The sequence below is a fragment of the Oreochromis niloticus genome, linkage group LG1, assembly GCF_001858045.2.
Source record: "Oreochromis niloticus isolate F11D_XX linkage group LG1, O_niloticus_UMD_NMBU, whole genome shotgun sequence".
NCBI lineage: Eukaryota > Metazoa > Chordata > Actinopteri > Cichliformes > Cichlidae > Oreochromis > Oreochromis niloticus.
In genome coordinates, this window is record NC_031965.2 from 39,648,938 (window position 1) to 39,661,361 (window position 12,424).

Here is a 12,424-nt window from a genome sequence, read left to right on the forward strand (position 1 = left end):
ACCCCATAATCATTATATAATCCTTTAACAAAGCCTCCATTGAAGCCCTGTCTTTTGTCAAGGCTGGGACACTGAATCTATAATTGCATTATTCAGTCTCTTCCACCCCCCTATAGAAGCATAATATATCCAAAGCACCGCGCACAGGCAGCCTGTAGTTGCAGTCGAGCCAGTGCGCGACGTCTTTCTGTCATGTGTGCTTTTTTTTCTTTACGCATCGCGTAAAAAAAGTTGTGCCAACTCGAAGTTGAGGTCTCCTGTTGGAAATCTCCCCTCCTCAAAGAAAACTCTTTTTTCTTTTTTCACTCCGGGCAGGGATCGCTTCCACGGAGCCGTGCGTGGAGAGCCATCCGTTGCAGTCGCGTTATCGATCTGTCATATTCTCTAATAATTCTCTTCTCTCGCGCGTTCAGGCACAAATAATAAAGCGTTAAAACATCGGCGCGAGTCCCCGAGGAGCGGCTTTGCGTGTGTGCGCGGGGATTGGCAGCACAACGAGGCTTATTTACATTAAATACGCCACAAGGTTACAGCGCAGATAGATGAGCGTCATTTTTAGCACTCGTTACTCGTGTTAAGCGGCGCTCAGGACGCAGAGCAGGAAACACTCGTTTATCCCGGACTTTCTGCGGCGAGGAGCGGAGGAGAGGACCGCGCGGCTCACCCAAGGTAAGCGATCCGACTTTTGGGAGCGGGGAGCGGGGACCCGCCGGGCTCGGTGCCGGAGAGCAGCCCGGGATTCAAACGTGTTTGTGGGACTTGAAGGTCAGAAACTCTCGGAGGTGGGCGCGAGGCGCTCTTCCTCCCACCGGGGGAGAGCCGCCCAGGAGCGGATTATGGGCGCGATCACCGCCGGGCTCGGCAGCTGCGACGCCGGAGCGGAGCGGCTCTGTACCGCCACGCTCACCGGGCGGGGAGGAGTGGGAGGGGAGGTGGGCTGCTGGCCGGCGGCTCGGGGCGGCAGGAGCGGCTCATACCGGTGCATCTGACGGGAAAGTGTCCGCAGGGAGGACCGAGCAGAACTCGTCAGAGGTGAGAGGAGCCGGGCCGTGTCACCCCCCCCCCCTCACACCCCTATGATTAGAAAATCACAGCAATTATCGGAGCAGCGACACCAGCACAGACTCTAACTCGCGGCGGTGGAGCCGCCTCCACCCGCCGCGGGTTTCTGCTCCGAAGCCCCGCGTGTGCGTAAAGTGCGCGCGGCGGCGGAACCCGCAACTTTGCTGCGGCTCCGAGGCCGGGGGGGGGGGGCAAAGTTCCGGAGACCTGCCATTTTGTGCCTAGGTCCGCTTTGACCGACGGGGCACGTGCGTGTGTGCGCACGGTCGCGCGCTGACATGGACATTTTTGGGAGCCGCTGTCACTGCGGTGTATGTGTGTGTTTGGGGGGGGGCGTTAGTTACGCACAGCTTCTTCTTTAAAAATCAAAAATCATCAGTTTTTAGCAAACCTGTTGGGGTGGGGGGGGGTTCTCAGAGGTGCAGTTGACCCCTGAGCGTTTTGACAGGGGTGTGCACCCCTCTGTCTGAAAATAGTCGCTGTTCTCTGACCTTTGCTGAAGTTGACGCAGAAACAGAAAGTTGCTTCTTCCTCGGATCGATTGTGAGCAGAGCTGAGATGCTGTCATTGTGTGAGGTACCTCAGGGCGGATATTATGACTGAACCGTCTGGGCGTAAACCCCTTTTGTCAGCTCCTCTCTGTCCCTCGCAAACACGGATGAGTGTGTTTTGCCGTGCAGCTCCACATGTTGTCATTCTTTCTGCATGAAATATTTGGGAAGACTCTGAGAAAAGGCCTCGCTCTGCAGGTCGGCCTGTCGGAGGAATTCCTGTGTGTGTCAGGCCTCGGTGGACTGTCAGTAATTTCTTCCATGTTCATTTAGCTTTAAAAAAAAAAATCATATAGGTTTCAGCCTCACATACCACTTCCTGATTAATTATCCAATTAATTCAAAGTGTTGTTGTCATTAAAAATAAGAATTCTCATGAAATATGCAAACATTATTTATCTTCACTTCACGGTAAATCACAGAGATTAATTCCTGTTTATGGGTGAGATGTTTAGTGTGAGATTTATTAAAGCAGAAACACGCACACACACACAGATCTGACATTTTCCTGTGCTGCAACTTTCTGACCGATCGAGCTCGAAATGTGTTGTCGCCGGCCCCGCGTTAGTCGCTTCCCACCTGTGTCCGTGTCAGCGTTGCCGAGGGGGGCTGTGGGCCATGACCGACTGCGGCGATACGCATCTCACAGCCGCAAACAAGTGAGAAGGAAGTGATGAGACAGACGCGGGGGGAGAGGCAGAGAGGGGGAGCACGGCAAAGGATGGGATCCAATCCGTCCTCTCAGCAGCGTGTCAGTCAGTCGGTCCCGCGGCCGAGGAGACCCACTAGGCAGCAGCCGCTGTTGTCAGGCCGACACTCTCCAAATTATTTGATGTGCACACAATCGGACTTGTCGGAAAGCAAAGAAAAAAACACACACAGTGAAAATCAGAGACACCCGAGCGCCATGACAGGAACACACAAAGCCACACGCATTACATAACACAGCAGTCCTCAGGACGTCTGCGCAGGCGGTCGGACAGACTAGAGCGAGCCGCAGCTCCCAGCAGCCGCCTGCCTCGGGTAATTATGGGAGAGGGCTCCGGTGGTGGGCAGGTGGGATGGGGCCAGGTGCCGTCAGCAGCCGCACGTTAATTCATATGTGTACCCCCCCCAGACACCCCTGCCACCCTGTTCCTGTGTGGTACCTACAGGGCAAGGCTGAGATACTGACATCGTCCTCCTCACTCTACTAACAAGGAGCGTGTGTGTGTGTGTGTGAGAGTGTGAAACACAGGCCATGTCGAGCCTCCGTGACCTTGATTTTCAGAGTTCAAACTAGAGAAGAAGAAGATGTTGTTGATGCTGATCTGACACACACACACACACACACACACAATCAAATCTGGGATGTGAGCGACAGAAATTGTTTTTTTTTTCTTGTTTTTTTTGTGAAATTAATTTTTCACTCAAACTTTGATTGGGAGCAGGAATTCTGAGTTTTCCCACCGTAGGAAAAATTGGAGGATGTAGGAAGGCGTTTGTGTTGCTGACCTGTTTCTCATAATTTAGCATTTTTTAGGATCTCATTGTGTTGATGGAATTTGTAAATAAGTAAACCTTTGAAACTGTGATGATTCCATGTATTTTAATGTAAAGTACATATTTGTGTGTGTGCATGGGGGGGGGGTAAAAGGAGCTCTGCGTCTTCTCTGTAAATTAACGGCAGTTTGAAAAATGAGCAGGAAATAAATTTGCTCTGAAATGTGAGTGAAGGATCGGTGTGCAGTTTTCCTCCTCCTGTGTGCTTCTCCCGGTTTGCCCTGAGAGCTCGATAAGAGTCGGGAGGTTGAGAGCTGGAGGAGCAGCGGTGCGGGGGTGGGTTAGAGGGGGGGTAATCATGGCCGTCAGTTTGATCTAAGAATAAAGAGTGTGGGGCAGATGAGGCGCTGACAGATAGGCTCGACTCAGTCCTCTCATGCCGGGGTGCCATCGCAAGGAGCGTCTGCCTGTCTGGGCGGCCGGGGGGTCGGGGCGGTGGGGGGTGAGGTGTTTTTCTCCTTCAGCTTTGGAGACCCGCCTGCTCGCAGGTCGCTCAGAGCCCAGGTGCTGCTGCGGCCTCGTCCTCCATCAGCAGCAAGAATGTGGTGAAAAACTGGAACGGGTAGCCGTGAGATTCCTCTTTGTTTGCCGCGGCTCCCCGCTGAGCCCCCCCACCCCCGCCCCGGCGTTATTAGGGCTTTACCGAGTTTGGCTCCACTTTGGTATTATTTCTTTCTCCCTCAAAGTTCGTTAGCATTTCGGATTTAAGAATGCGGCGCGCGACGCCAGGGCTGTTTTCCCGTTTGATGTGTCGAACGGCACTGTGTTTTCAGCCGTGTCATTTCCACAGACAACAGCTTAACACAAACCGGCACGCACGCATCAATCACAGGTCCTGAAGCAGAGAATTGTTCCTGCTTAGCATTCAGCCGCGCTCGGCTAAGACGGTGGTAAATACCTCCACGAGATGGAAGGTTAGACCCACTTCACACACCGGCTCTGACTGCGAGGCGCATGTCATGTCTGCTCTTTAGCTGCTGTGCGTCGTGGATGTGACCTCTGTAAACTTCCAGACCTCGGCTAATGAGCACGCCAAAGTAGCACAAGATGGAGGGAGAGAGAGAAGGAGGGAGTGAGGACTCCTGCACCTTTAATTATGATCAAGAGGTTTTCACCAAAGGACGGAGGCGTTCCAGTTCTGTTGCACTCGTAAATCTGGCCCCGGATGCCGTATATTGTGTCGAACGATTACTGTACACCATTATGGTGCATATTCGACTGCCTCTCCAGCACCTGATTTGCATAATTGGATCTTTAATGAAACTTGCCTTGTGGAACAAAAAATACAAAAAGAAAGATGAAAAAAATTGTGTGTGTGTTTGTGGGGGGGGGGGTACACACACAAACCAGCTCCCCCCTCCAAATATTTGTGGTGAAATCAAGAGTTTTCAGGAGGTGATGAACAGGAGGAAGAGGCAGCGAGTGACCGTCTGCGTCCCGGGCGCTCGCACATCAGCAGCACGGCTACAAATCGGATGAGAAGTGGCTGTGAAAGCTGCACATTCCCAGCCAGGTCTCGCGGGTTAAGACTACAATAGCGGGATATTCTGTGGCCCGGGGGGGATTTCAGCTCCTCTGCTGTCGACACTCGTTGCACCAACTTGTTACTCAGGGAAGATGGCTCTTTTGTAGGAGAGCCGATTCCACGCTCGCCTGCTGGAATTCCTCTGTTGCAAATATTTTGACAAAGACTAATCAGCAGCCGTTGTTTTTTTATTCTCCTTTTTTTGGGGGGGGCTCAGTGCTCCTGCACAGACTCAGACACACTTTCTATTCATGCATTATCTCAGTCAGGAGCTCCCTGCATCCTCCCGTCGGCCTTCTATGGGTAAAGGTTCAAAGCCTACTGCTACCTTTGCGACAGCGTGCAGCACATCTGTCGCCCAAAACTGAGATTAAAAATAAAAGAAATTCACATTTCCACGAGTGTGTCATGAAAGAGAGGTGCTCTCTTATTTCTGCTCTGAGAGCACCTCCACTCCAGAGCGGGACAGCTAATCGAGTGCTGGTGTCAAAAAACAGCCAAACGGCGGCGGCGGTTTCTCCCTCGCTCTCCGTGTGAATGTGTTTCCACTCGATGTCTGTGGGAGTGGATCATGTGTCAGAGCGGTTTACAGGTGCTTTGCAGGGCAGCGGCTCTACAGAGAGGTGCGGGGAAGGCGGGCAGGGTTCAAGTACCTCGGAGGCTCTGATCGCGCCGAACGGAGCAATCCCAGCATCTGAGAGGACCCTTCAAACACCTCCTTATCGCGCTCCTCGCCACAGCAGCCTCTGTCATCTCTCCATCCAAATCATTTTCCCTCTCCATCATCATCATCTTTTATTTCGCTGCTTCCCATCCCTCCCGTCTTGCTACCATGCCGGACGCCGGTGCAGTCTCCTCCTCTTTAACAGATGTAGAAATCCTCTTTTTTACCCCGGCCTAATAACAAGATCAGAGTGGAAACTTTTTTACTTTCGGTCACGAATCGGCTGAAAAACGACACACGTGATGACCTTTAATCACAATCAGATGTCTTTATTTTGTCCTGACAGGCTGATTTTTGACCGAGCGCAGCGCGTGAGACTGCTCGAGTTAAATGTGCAGCAGTGGGAGTGAACAGAGAGGAGGGATGATGATGGGCTTAACGGTATCTGTGGGCTTCCTCCTGAACACGCTGCTGCACAGATCCTGCGAGCCCGCGCTGATAAATTCAGTTTGATAAAAGTCAGTGAAATGCCGGCCTGTCTGCACACCTCTCTCAGAGCGCCGGTGTGTTCGTCACAGCCGGTGGAAGTCAAGCAAAGGGTTTTAATGTCACATCAGGCTAAATTAAAGACTCAATCGAAGGCCGTGAGAGCTGGAAGTTTTTATTTGCAGTGACAGTGGTGTGCTTCAGCCGTGGCTGCTGCTGGAGATTACCAGGCCCCAGTCGATGCAGGCAGTCGTTTTACATTTTCTATTTGTCTTTTGGGAGTTTTGTGATTATTTGCTGCTCGTTTTTAGCCTCGATGCTCATTTTGTATCTGATGACTTTGAGCGGGGGAGGGGGAGGGTGTGTGTGTGTGTGTGTGTGTGTGTGTGTGCACGCTCATTTTGAGTCTGGCATTATTTTTCTAATTTGCTATTATTATTAGTATTAATCAAGAGAAATTAGATATGTGCTGCATTAATCATCGACCTTCCTAATATAGCAAACTGAGGGAGCATTTAAGAAAAGGCTGCATTTAAAGCACGCAACCCCCCCCCTCGAGAAGCCCTTTAATACCACATCGCTGTTCTCCATTTATGCAAAAGTAAATAAGTAAACCCAAAAGGCAAATGAGCATTCCAGCTTTAAACACACAGCCTTCTGTAAACGCCTGGCGCAGCCGCGACCGCGTCTCCGAGCAAAGCTGCCGAGAGGCGAAGGATCCCCACTGAGCTTTTTTTAATTTGAAGCTAAATACAAATGCTACCTGTTTAGTTCTGCTTGTGTTTGAGGACAGGTTAGTCAGAAACAACTTCTTTCTAATTTTATGGGACATCTTTACTGTAAGCCTCGCTTAAATAGAAAACATTAGAACAGTTTCCACACTGGCAATTAGGGAGGGGGTGAGGTGGGGGGTTCATCTTCTATTCATTTGATTTGTTCAGAGAGATTCTCCCAAAAATCTCTAAATAATAATCTGAGATGTTTCCACACAGTCCAGTGAAGCAGGACCAGGCAGGGCCACGTCCACGAGCTTTTACTCTGGTGCCCCCACCCCACCCCAGGCTTTGGGGAAATCAGAAGCGTCTCACAAAATAAACCCCCAACCACACATTCACAGTTTATATGATAGCAGACCTTTCAGTGCACACTGTTATACTCTTTAACACAATAATGTTATTTTTATGAGCTGCAGTGGTGATGCAGAAAAGCTCAATGAATGCTCACATCTTTAAGGAAAGCGCTGATATTTGAACACTGTCAGTGAATTTATTTTTTTTTTATTTACTCCCACTTTAAGGTGAACACCATTTATTCTAGGCTTTTATTCTGAAAAAACCCCCAATTTCTAAAGCATCCTGTTGTTGGTTTTTAATTGATTTAAAATGTGACACACTGCAGTATCTATCAGGATTTGACTTTAAACTTGAAGCTGAACTTTGTTTGTGTGAAACATTTAAGTTTCCTGCAGTGAGGTGACACACAGGTGTACCTGTCCTACTGACACTTCCTGTTTCAGTCCCAAAGCAGCCAATCAGCTGCGAATGGTAAACGTGATTTTAATGAAGTTCATACAGAATATTTGATCCTTTCTTTTCCCTTTTTTCCGTCTGTGCACACAAACAATTCCACCTGCTGTTTTATTTAATTAGGTACAGCAAACGTTACCTCTGTGTGTGTGTGTGTGTGTGTGTGTGTGTGTGTGTGCGCACACACTCATGGGGAGCTGTCAGTCTTTCATGAACTACTTTAAAAAGTGTTGTTCAAGGTGGGAACTAAATAGTGTTTATCTAGCACGTATCAGTGTTATTACTGGGGTCGGCTCTGTGATGTGCACGATTCCCCCGGCGCCTCGCGCCTCGCTTTAAAATCTCTTTTTAAGTTGGGAGACGTTCCCGCCTCCACGCTAACACGCACCCGAACAGGTCTCCCGCATTTTCTGACAGTTTCCCTCAAATCAGTGTTTTAATCTTCATCTTTGTAGTGGCCCATCCCGGCTTCCTTTCTTCCTCCTCCTCCTCAGCTTCCTTTTTCTCTTTGTCTTTTTTCTTATTGTTATTATTTTTATGCGCCCTGTTTCTGTTTTTTGCATTCCTCTCTTGTTGTGTCGTTAACAGGGAGAGTTGAGTGGAAGTGCTTCGAGTCAGGCTCGTCTGTCAGAAGCGAGCAGGCAGTCGCAGTAAACATGCCAGAGCATTTGCATGCGTGGTGTGGCTGATGGGCTCAGAGGGTGAGAGCCAGACTGTACCCTGCATGCCCGCACGTCAGCGGGTCCATGTGAGATCCACTGAAACCAAACTGTGATTGGTCGGGCTGGCGGCTAGTTAAGATTCAGATATCGTGTCTTTTGTCCCGCCCCTCTTTGAGCCTGGTTCTGCTGGAGGGGTTTTCCTGTTAAAAGGGAGTTTTTCCTTCCCACTGTTGCCAAGTGCTGCTCGTAGGATGTGCTCTCATGGAATATAAATAACGTTCAACTGAGCGTCAAGATGAGTTAAAATGAGCTGTTGTAGACATTGGTGGTTGCCAGTGAAAGAATGGATGTGCATGTTCCCCTCGCTGAGCGCAGCTTTGTCAGACTCTCCTTTCACACCGAAGCTCATGGAGGACATCTTAAAGAGGCTCCATCATTTAAACACTCACTTCCTCCCTCCTCTCATCCAACTCGATGCTTCCACGCTTACAGGAAGTGCTTTGGCACAAGAGGGAGAAATAAAGTCCACCTCAGATCTGCAGAGCAAACCTCTCCTGGTTGGTGATCGGCCCCCGAGGGCTTGTAGGCTGAGGCTACATCCCCATGAGAGGAGGAGGAAGGCTGAGAGTGAGGAAGGAGAAGAGGAAGGAGTGTGAACAAGAGTGGCCTGACCTCGGGTCAGTGTGGGTGGGGTGGGGGGGTGATGTTTACTGATATGAGCGAACGTGGTTACCTCACTGCATCATGGGAAACTTCTTTACAAAATAAAAACTATGCTTCATGTAAAAAACTGGAAATCAGGCCATGAGTCTGAACTCTACAGAAGTTCACAGCGGTTATGTAGGAGACGTGACGTGATGCTGGTATGTTGTGTGTAAATCTGAGGTGTCGTCAGCTTCTGGCGGTGATCGTAGCTCCAGATTTACAGTCTGTGTGGCGTCGGAGCGAGGAGGGTCTGAGGAGGAAGCGTCATCCTTTCAGCGGAAGACGTCTGAATTTATTCAAAAATTCTGTCCGGGATTGAAATGATGAAGCAGAAAAAACGTGACGCGCTTCCTTTTTTCTGTGACTTTTGGAGGGCGGAGCTCTCTGTGAAGAGTCAGGGTGGAGGCGTTGCCCCCGCTCTGGGTGGTGCAGACCTGACAGGTGATGTGAGCCCTCAGGTGTTTCAGCACGGCTTGCTGGCTGTGCTGTACATACCTGTGTGTGTGTGTCAGGTACTGTTGGGAGGGGTGAGGTGTGTGTGTGTTTGGGGGGGGTGTTGAATCAGCCATTACCAGCGTTCATGTGGAGCCCGGCAGAGGTCAGTCTCCTCCTCGACACCCCTTTTTCATCCAATTTCTGAGGCTGCGGGCGGCCGCTCGCCGTGCTTTTGTTGCCGGAGGTAATCTGTGAAGTGATCTTAATTATGGAGGTTCGGCCTGTCCCCCCACCCCCACCACCTCTTCCTCCTCTCTCTGTCTCCGTCGTTTTCTCTCTTCCTCTCTGTACACGCTTTTAATCAAACAGCGTAGTTAGCTCGTAATGAGGGCGAAGGGAGCACGTGCGCTCCTGCTTACACATGCTGCGAGGCTTCGAGGAGAACGAGGAGGATGAGGAGGGTGAGGGGGGTGAGGAAGGATGGGGAGGGGCGAGTTTCACTCACAGGTTTGCCTGGAAGACTTTTGCAAACGTCTCTAACTGAATGTGAACTGGTCTGAAGTCAGTGTGATAAAAATGAACCAGCTAACGTGTGTGTGTGTGTGTGTGTGTGTGTAAGAGACATGCACTTCTGCCTGACTGCTGTGTGCTGATTGGTCAGATTTATTTTCCTGCTGAATTTGTATAATTTTTTTTAACATGTTGTTTTTTGTGTCTTCGTGTCACAAACGCCACAAACTCTTTTCAGCTTCTGTAAAAGTAAAGTCAGGACTGTGTGTGTGTGTGTGTGTGTGTGAGTGTTGGGGGGGGGGTGTTAAAAGCCCCCGGGGGTGAAGTGGGAGGGTGAGGGGTGAAGTCGGGGCAGCGAGGGTGTTAGTGGGGATCCGTTACATGTTAAACGGTCGAGGCATTGATGAGATGATCCAGCGAGGATTAGACTGACAATCCTGATGGACGCTGAAAAGGTGATCACATGAGGAGGGGCGGGCGTGTGTGTGTGTGTGTGTGTGTTAGTTTGTGTGTGTGTGTGTTTGTGAGATGACGTGCACCCCTCACACACAGGGTCCTGGGAGCCATTTCCAGGTCAGAGTCAGGTCAAAGGTCGGCTGAATGGCAGTCAGATCAGACGTTGGTCGAGTGTGATGATGTCACTTCCTCCTCACAGTTTTTTACTGTTTTGCAAACATTAATAAGTGACTAAGGTTTTTTACCTTTTCTTTACTCCGTGACATCGCCCGTCGTGTGATCGGCAGCTCGTCTCCTCTGAGGTTCGATGTGTTTTTTTCTCGTGTTCAGACTGAAGCAGATTGCCGACCTCGCATGTTGACCTGCTCCGTACGCGCAGCGTCGAGCTCTGCAAATCCAGCAGACTGAACGTCTGAAGCAGTGGCGTTTTTGGAAAATCAATTCCATTTGAACAAATAATTTTTTTCTTTTTCCTGGATTTTCCCAACGAATTTAATTTAATTTACTCAGTTTAAGTCAGTGCGGGTTCAAAGGTCGCGTCTTTATGGTGCAGTGTTAATAAATGTTTTGCTGACGGTGGGTGACTGAAGGAGGATGCAGGCCGAGCTCGCTGTGCGCTCGGACTCAGAGCTTCATACGTCCGGCTGTCATTCAGCAGCTTTGCATGTGGTGATGTCACAGCGAGCAGACGAATACCCGTCCCTGCAGGTCAGGGCAGCCATATTCAGATCAAAGTCTGTATATAAAAGATGGTGGTAGCCAACATGATGATTTTGAACGCTTCATGTTGGTTCTTTGGAGTGACACAGAGGCATCTGTGTGTGTGTGTGTGTGTGTGTGTGTGTGTGTGTGTGTTACAGTGAGGCTGCTAATTCCTTCAGGGTCAGGAGGCGGGGCTAGGGTTAAACGCTGTGGTGGGGAGGTCAGCGGTGATTAGCTGCCATCTGAACTAACGGCCGGATGCTGAAGAAGAAGAAGAGGAGTGGGAGGGGCCAGCAGTGGGCTCGCTCCACCCCCTCCCCCCTTGTCCTTATATTATTAAAGGTTGCCTCCGTGCTTAAGTAAGGCGAGGCAGATGGGCCTTTTCATAAATCATGCTTATAAGATGATTACAGGCGTCGCCGCCCACCATTCTCTCCCCTTCGCCCTCGCTACAGTAGCGCTCAGAGTTTTCCTCAAGGCCGGCTAATCTAGGCGTGTTTTTAAACCCACAGAGCCGAAAGCTGAAGTCTGATTATTTTACTGACCCGGGGAGAGAAAGGAGACACCGAGAGCAACAAAGAAGGGGAGAAAAATGCAAAAGATAAGAGCGAGCGCCGCCTCCTCTCCCACTTGTTCTGCTCCCAAGCTCAGAAAGTTGCTCAGGAACAGGATGTTCAATATATAGCACAGTGTGTGTGTGTGTGTGTGTGTGTGCGCTGTTCCTTGATGTATGCGCCGTGTCAGGCAGTCATTGTCTCCTGGGTAAAGAATGATAGTTCAAATACCTAGCATCTCTCCCCTGGTGCTCCAAACGCTCGCCTTTGAAGTTTTTATAATCCATCTGTCATCTGCGAGCAGGGAGGGCACATGTTCTGTACCACTCAATTACCAAATTCTCTTTTTGCCAACTACAATGAAACAGGAAGCAAATAATATGGGCGACCCTGAAAAAAAGTGAGGAGGGGGGGGGTGAATGGAGAGAGAGAGAAAGAGGGAGGAATTGCTTGAAAATCCTGCGTTCCTGACTTTCTCACGCACTTGATTGTGTCCCCTCGCTGCCTCTCATAACAGGAGAACAAAGCCTGTTTGTTGTGGGTGGAATGCCTAAAATGCTTCCTACTGTTACAATTATGAAGAATTTGATTGAATGTGTATTGTTTCAAGGGCTTGGTGATTTTGATCATTTTTTTAAGTGCCTTAGATTGTTACTCGGCTTCCCCACCCCCCCATGAGAAATAATAAGCAGTCACCTAATCAGATTCCATTTGATATAAACATTTCATTTGTTATAAGGCCGGTCAATGTCGCGCGTGTTTTCCGCGATGCATTATTCATCGCGCACGCTCCGAGATGCGTTCTGAATGGCTTTTCTGTCAGCAGCTGGATGGAGTATCTAATGAAGTTTGCCGCACTTCTTGGTGTTAAAATCGTCTTTAATTGGTGAGCGCTTTGTTGTGCGTCGCTTTAAAGCCGCGCTGAGGAAAACTTCAGATGACTGCGTGGAAAATAACAACAGCGGCGGCTGCAAATTACGGCTCGGAAACATATTTCATTTACATACGCCGCAGGCCGCTTTTAAGGCGTCCTACCTTTTAATT

General features: G+C 49.8%; 1 protein-coding gene across 9 annotated transcripts in view; it reads left to right on the forward strand.

Annotated features, from left to right (window-relative positions):
* The window catches only part of znf536 (zinc finger protein 536), a 213,568-nt gene that overhangs the window by 14,819 nt on the left and 186,325 nt on the right, over window positions 1-12,424 (forward strand). For 4 of the 9 annotated variants that reach the window (XM_019361736.2, XM_005447859.4, XM_025908634.1 and 1 more), the window contains exon 1: window positions 122-669. The exons of 2 other annotated variants lie outside the window; for them this stretch is intronic. The gene's annotated coding sequence lies outside the window, so the exon portion shown is untranslated. Of the gene's footprint in view, window positions 1-121; window positions 670-931; window positions 1,033-12,424 lie in introns of those variants that run through there. 3 more of the 9 variants (XM_019361746.2, XM_019361744.2, XM_005447861.4) reach the window with 3 other exon arrangements.